We start from the raw sequence: 7,595 nt of genomic DNA, 5'->3' as shown, positions 1-7,595 counted from the left end.
TTCTGAAACAGAGATAAAAATTGAAGGTTTTGTTTTCCAGGCAATACAGACTATTTTCAATATCCCATAAAATCTAATAATTTATACGTTTTCCGGGGAAATCGGCAAGATTTAAGAAAAAACTTCTATGTTTAAGTTAAGTGATATTAAAAGCAAGCTAGCTGCTGTAACAACAAATGATGGCGATGAATATGTTTCTGTCCTTTTACTGCATACGTTACGATGAGTACGAAGTGTCAATAAAAAAAAAATAACATGTGAATAATTACATTGAAAAGTTTTTTTTTATAAATTCATATAATTTATATTTTTTATTATTTTTATTTAACAGTCACCGAGTATGTTAAGTAAATAGATTCGTCACAATTATATTGTGATTAGTAGAACTATGTTAAATAATCAATATATCACATTTCATCGTGTTTGAAAGTATGTTAAATTGTTTTTCTAAATCCTTTGTTATTTAGTTGCTTCTGTGCGTACTTTAACGAATCCTTGATAAAGTTTGCAACTGCATTCAAATAAAGTTGTTCATCATTAGTGTCTACTTTATAATTCATACTCATCATTTCTTTAAAAAGGTTAACAATATTTTGATATGATTGAAACTGCATCTTGCTCCCAGTTCTACCTACACCTGTCCAACTATATTTCTTTAAAATGCTTTTGTCAAATAGAATGTCAAATGCTTGTATCAATCTATTATGACTGATTTGTTCCGATATCAAAAAATCTAGCCAAATTCCAAGTTTTTCGAGATCATCCAAAGTTTTTATAGTTTTAATATTAGCATGCTTTTCTTTTAGATGTGGAGGCACACGAGGACAGATCTTATCAAGCAAATTATTCATTTGGGTGATAAGAGTTGCTTGCATCTTTTCGATTCTTGAAAGCCTGTTATCTATTTCGTTTAGTTGCTGAGTATGGTATGGTATGGTCATAGTCTCCTTTTCGGCTTTGTGTTTGTTTAGGAACATTGTTGTTTTCATTTATGGGCAGATGATTACTTTTTACTAAGTTATTTGGATCACAGGGGATATATGAATGAGGGTATTGTGCATTAGCATCGTCCATATCTGCAAACATTTGATAGCCATGGCTTGAGCATACTGTTGCTACCGAGTCATTTATCGTATCACATTCATCATTTGCGTCAATTTTAAGAAGCCATTCTTCTGTAGAGTATTTTGCAGATTGATTTTCTTCTACAGCCACTTTAGTTTCGTTGCCATGGGTTGAATATAGTGATGATACCGAGCCGTTTATCGATTCAACTGCATCATGTGCATCGTTGTCATGAAACCATTCTATAGACTATTTAGACCATCGATTTTCTTCAACAGCTTCTGTAGTTTAATTTTTAACATAATCTATCACCATTAAGCTTTCAAAGTTAGCTCTTTTTATACCATCTGATGTAGGTAAGGATGTGATGCTAAAATCAGAGTTATTTTCATCACTCATAGCAATTACCAGTTGCTCCGCATCTTCTATCGTCCAGATGTTCTTTTTTCACGACTTAATCTTCTCCCAGTTGGGATTGCCCGTGCGATTCCCATCGCTAACCATTTGTTGAAGATGGCGTTTGTTTTTATATTTTGGCCAAAGATGATATTATTTGCCTCGGCTTGTTTCCTGTATCCAGCCCTCTGGAACTATATATAGCTCGGCATTTCCTCTTGCATCAGTTGTCTGAACTATGGAGTGCGGCATTTTACTGAAAAAATATTTAAACAACGATGATTATGAGCAATCCATTATATACGTGTACTTGTGGCTCATACGCCGAAGCTCTACCTGTTCTATATGTCCTCTAACAACTTGGATGGCTTTTTACATCGATATCGATGACAAAGGCGCTACAAGATGGATGCACTCAAAGACCTCGGATCAGGACTTAACTACAATAGGTAAATAGAATAAAATCTTAGGTACAATCACATCACACTAATACCTTATCACAATATAATACACGCAATAAAGGCAATATTAACCAATGTGTATCCCTATAAACATCGACGGTGAAAATGACACACACACGTAGATACACACCGGCAAAACAAGATCGGACAATCATTTTTTTTGGCGCATCCGGATACGTTTGACATAGATTGCACATTTAAAACCCAGAGTTTAAAACTGACAACCCGGGCTGTCATGTTCTAAAAACAGTACATGTTCAAAAATTTGGTAGGTTAACGACTGAATCGACCACATTTAATCCACGTGCGTTTAAAATGGGTTAACAGTGGGTTACGGCCGATTTGGTTATCTGTATTCAACCATCTTCTCCAAGATCTGCCGCATGGTGAAGATCTGATCAATGGTTGATTTTCAGTTTCGGAATCCTTTTTGATAGTTTCCGACTATCTCTTTGACGTGCGGGACAAGGCGATCCTGAAGGATCAGGGAGAATATTTTATAGCCGGTATTCAACACCGCCGGTCTCGTAGTACAGTCGTCAACTCGTACAACTTAACAACATGCCCGTCATGGGTTCATTCCCCAAATAGACCGCGCCGCCATACGTAGGACTGACTATCCTGCTATGGGGGGGAATCAATTAGTCACTGAAAGCCAAAGCCCACAAGTGGGTACAGGCAGGCCTTGACCGACATCGGTTGTTAAGCCAAAGAAGAAGAAGAAGAAGATTCAACACCGCAATACTCCTGTAATTGTTGCAGTCCTATCTGTCTCACTTCTTGTATACGGGGAAGCCGAGATTCCAACCACAAGGCATCGATACGCTATCCCACACCTCAGTAACAATTTGATGAATCTCGTTTTCTAGTCGTGCACCTCCATTCTTGACCAGTTCGGCTGCAATTCCGTCGGTTCCGGGTGCCTTGTTATTTTTCAGCCGACCGATAGCCTTCGTGTTTCTTCTATGCTAGGTGGCAGTAGCATGAAAATATCTGCTAGTGGCGCTTCTAGCTGTTCGCTAAACTGGTCGTTGAGTAATTCATCAAAGTACTGAGTCTACCGCGAGAGGACCTCTGGCTGGCTACTGCACAGTTGGGCAGTTTAGAATAAATTTCGGGATAAAATTATTTTTGCAGAAATTGTTAGTTTTTATCGTTTTTAGTAAAGTATTATGATAGTAAATAACATTTTATATATAGTTCGCATCCATACCACGAGGTGGCGCTACATAAGATTGTGTTTTAAGGCATCTTTGCTTAGTTTTATTATTTTTTTGTGTTTTTTTTTCTTATGTTTGTTGTTTCTAATAGTATAAACCATTTTAAAATATACTGTAATGTGCCATAATATATGAACAAAACATAATAATTTTGAATAAGATAATATTTTCTGCTTTGTATAGGACATTTGTAGCTAATTCTCATAACTTTTACTTACAGGTAGTACAAATATCAAAAATTTACATTCACAACTTAGGTAGATGCTATTACAAGCTCCAGACGTCCAGTTCGCATTTCTAAAGACATGAATAAAGGCATTTAAATATTTAGATAGAGCAGGTACACTGAAATAAAGTAGTTCCCAAGTTCATAATGAAAATCAGCACATATTGTGTGTCTTTGAAAGTTAAAATTTTAAATCTATTGTTTAACAAAAATAAGAATTACACATTTTCCTGGGCATTGATATCACACAATATTCATCCAATACTTTTCCAAGTCCTGAACTGCCTTCAGAAGGGGTTTAAAAATAATAATCTGATGTTCTTGGTTTTACAACTATCTAAAAAATCAGAATTCAACGATAGCTACAAACAAAGTATTTACTTCATTTGTAAAGTTAAACTCTGTCTTTGTTTTAGTGCGTGTAGCTACTGATATTGAACTGGTTAACGAATCAGAGGAATACGGCTCATTACACAAAATGTCCTTCTGGATGCATTTTCTTTCTTGCAAAATATTCTTTGTAGCATACTCCCCTCTATCCTTATATTTAGTTTGTCACGACTTTTGGGAGTTTATTCTCCCAAAACGTCAATAGATTCTGGTGCATTCATAACTTTTTTCTGTTATGCATATAATTTTAGAATTATTTTCCTAATAAATAAATAAATAAATAAATAAATAATCTGGAGTAGGAAAAGGTATTTGGTTTTGATTTGCTTCATTATATTTAATAATAAAGTTAAGTTAGAATACAAATTTACATATTAGATAAATACATGAGCTAAACCTAACATACACAGTTTCGTAATGGAAATGAAAGTTGATCAAAAGCACGTAGAATATATTTTTGTAGAATACACGAAATACGCTACACTAGACACCTATGGAGCCGCCTAGTTACGCATGTGTCTGTTTTTAGAAAAAAGTTGATGTGGAAAAACTTCAATAAAATTCTCGTTCGCAAACTTTCACAGAATATTTCTTCACAGATTGATAGTATATATATTACACTACTATGTGACATATATGAGACAACGCCACTCTACGCCACTTTCATAATGGTATCAAGTCAAAAATTAAAATGATGAAATTTTTCAGGAAGTTTCTTCAGTTATTATCGTATATTTTTGCATAACATTAAATTAACTCAAAATATTTTATGTATTTATAAAGCTAGCTTAATATCCTTTATAAAATGGCTAAACTAAAAATCGGTTCATATTTGAAAAAGTTACAAAGGTTCAAAGTTTTCAAAAAAAGTGAAGATTTTTCTGCGTTTTTTTAACAAGTCTCGACTTTGAGAGGTCTTTTCTAGAGAACCAGAAAAGATAAATAGCTCATATTTGGTATTTTTATAAGTTTAACCCTTAGTATTAAAACCTACTATTTGGAATTGCGCTATTACAAAGTTGATTTTTTCAATTTCATCCCGGCAAATGCCCATTGTGTACTGACCAGATCTCCATCTTTGTTGACCTGCTATCGCTTGGTAAAACTTTCGTGTCGGTCCGTACGCCTCTCTGGTTTGTTCGAGTTCCCGCATGTTTTGCTCTTTCAAAGCATGCTTCTTGGAGCGGTGAACTCGTCTCTCTTCGCGTCTAAGCCGTGAATATTCCTCTGCGCATGCCCGCGTTCTATGTCGTTTCTGCATTGTTCGGTATGCATTATTTTTACGTTCGGTCACTTGTCTGCATTCTTCGTCGAACCAGCCAGATTTGGTGTTGCCACGACGTGGTGCGAGTATATTTCTTGCACAGTTTAATATTTTTGTTTTTAGAGCGTTCCACCTCTCGCTCGTAGTGTCATATCTATTTTCTGGTAGTAGAGACTCTTCTAAAGTGGCTTTGAATTCCTGTTGGACAGTAATGTCCCTTAGAGAGTCCGTGTTGAGCCGAGGCTGCGTGTTTTCTCCGCCCCCATTGGCGCGGGGGCGGGCGATTCTACAACGTATCACTAAGCCAACCAAGTAGTGATCGGAATCGATATTGGCTCCTCGATATGTTCTGACATTTAACAGACTCGACTGTCGTCGGCGGCTTATTAACACTTGGTCGATCTGGCTGAAGGATTCTCCATCAGGGTGCGCCCATGTAACCTTGTGGATTTTCTTGCGCGCAAATTTGGTACTTCCTACAACCAGAACCAGCGAACTGGACCAATCTACTACCATTATCGTTACTGTACTCATGCAGACTGTGACAGCCAGTGTATTGGCGGTACATTGGCTCCCTACCGACTTTTGCGTTGAAGTCCCCCAGGATGATTATGAGGTCATGTCTGGGGCACGCATCTATAGTTCTAGCGAGGCGGCCGTAAAAAAGCTCCTTCTCCTCTTCCTCTATCGTTTATAGCCTTGAAATCTATGATTACGGATTTCAGCCGAGGACCTACGGCGAAACCCGTTCCGAGCACGCGGTGGCGGTCGTGGCAGCTGTAATAAATGTCGTAGCATTGCTTACCACGCCTGTTGTGCACACCGTTCCCTAGCCACCGAAGCTCTTGTAGAGCTACGAGGTCCATGCTCAGTGTGGCTAGGGCGTCATCAAGTTGTTTCAAGGCTCCGGCTTTGCTAAGAGTGCGTACGTTCCATGAGCCCATTTTGATCGTTGTCCGGGGGCATGGCGTTGTGTCGGTATCGTTAAGTCCGTTTCGTAACTCTCTGTTGCTTTCCGTAGTCGATTGTTCCATGAGACTGGGTGACTGGCCCTGCGCTCACGTGGCCGTTTTATTTAACGTCGGTTCCCCCCCCCCCGACGGTTCTTATTTGACATTAAACATAGATTTAAGTGTGTTATTTTGTATTATTCCGTGAATTTATTCTATAATTCATTGTGTTTTCGACATTTTTGATGCTACAAACAAAGAAATCTTTTTTTTTTCAATTTTCACATTAATTCCTCATTATCTACGAGCCGCATGGACAATGTACGTGAGATTAGAACTCCTACTCACATGTTTTTAAATTTCGTACATAAACAAATCATCAAATATTTTGTTAATAAATTTCATTTTTTCGTTAAAATCAATATAAACAATCAAAAATGTACATAATAACAAAGAAATCTGTTCTATTTGCTTGTGTGCGGAAACCAATAGTTATCGGTTTTAAAATGACGTAAGGTCCCTCAACTATGGCGACCCCCCAAAGGCCACATGATCCACCACCTGATATTTTTAATCCACCTTGAGCAGATCCAAGTTGTTGAGCTCGCTGAAAGAAGACACACACATTCATAGACGGCTCGTCAAAGCACGGTATTTGTATTGGTGTTAGTGAAGCGCGCGTGTAAAACAGAATGCGAACTCTCAACGCAGCGCGTTTATCCTTACTTCCTCAAGCTTCCTCATACCCCTCGGCCAGTATCACTCAAAATTTGGGCTCTCATTTTTTGCGTGGATATCTTTTGAAATACTTGTTAGATTTGAAATAAAAATGTCTTTTAGGATCATAATAATGTTTTACAACACAGCGTAGTAAAATTTAAAAAATCTTATTTTTTTTTTCAATCTTAAATGTGCTGTAACTCCAGCACCCCAACCGGGCAGGCAGCCAATTTTGAGTGGATAGTTATGACTTTTTCTAAGTTTTACTTACGTTTCTTTCAAAATTTCTATGAATTTTTGAGTTGATTTGTTTGTTGTGTAAAAATATTTGTTAACGATCTATAAGATATGCTTACAATATATTTTTTTAAACCGGCTCCGACCGGCTCCAGACTATTTCGATGCCGGTTCCGGAGCCAGCCCCCTCCAACTCAACTGAGCCGGTTTCAACAGATTGCACCAAAATAAATCCTTTTCAATTAAGTTTCAATCAGGAAGACCCGTAAATAATGTTGAAAGGAATTCATAAAAAAACAAAACAAAAAAACTAAAAATCGACAAGTTGTAAACATTGTCCAACAATAAAAATCGACGTTTGACCTTCAACTGTTCGGCCGCACTTTCGTCGCGCTCCGTGATTTTTCAGTAATTTTCTTGTGTTTTCTGCGTCGCATCGCATTGTTGCCTAGTCTACGGACTATTACATCATCTGCTTCACATCATCGTTGCGTGTTGGCGAATTGTTTAGTTGCACCGCAACTGTGGTTTCCTGCTGTTTTTTCCTGCTCGGCTTAGCAGTGTTGTGCTGTGATTACGCTTGATTTCGCAATGGCGGCTATTTGCTTCTCGTGTGCTGAACCGCTAGAGTTCCACCGCGGCTGTTGCAAATTGCCCCCCGAACTG

At 37.6% G+C, this 7,595-nt stretch overlaps 1 long non-coding RNA gene across 1 annotated transcript; it reads right to left on the bottom strand.

Annotated features, from left to right (window-relative positions):
- Window positions 1–483: 483 nt before the first annotated feature.
- LOC121595507 lies at window positions 484–2,021 on the bottom strand. Its single transcript, XR_006005188.1, has 3 exons — window positions 1,973–2,021; window positions 1,798–1,901; window positions 484–1,717 (listed from the first exon to the last, which is right to left on the bottom strand). It is a non-coding gene; the product is annotated as an uncharacterized LOC121595507 (long non-coding RNA).
- Window positions 2,022–7,595: the final 5,574 nt, after the last annotated feature.

The sequence above is a fragment of the Anopheles merus genome, chromosome X (genome assembly GCF_017562075.2).
Source record: "Anopheles merus strain MAF chromosome X, AmerM5.1, whole genome shotgun sequence".
In the NCBI taxonomy this organism is placed as follows: domain Eukaryota; kingdom Metazoa; phylum Arthropoda; class Insecta; order Diptera; family Culicidae; genus Anopheles; species Anopheles merus.
This window is presented reverse-complemented; position numbering and strand designations above follow the sequence as displayed.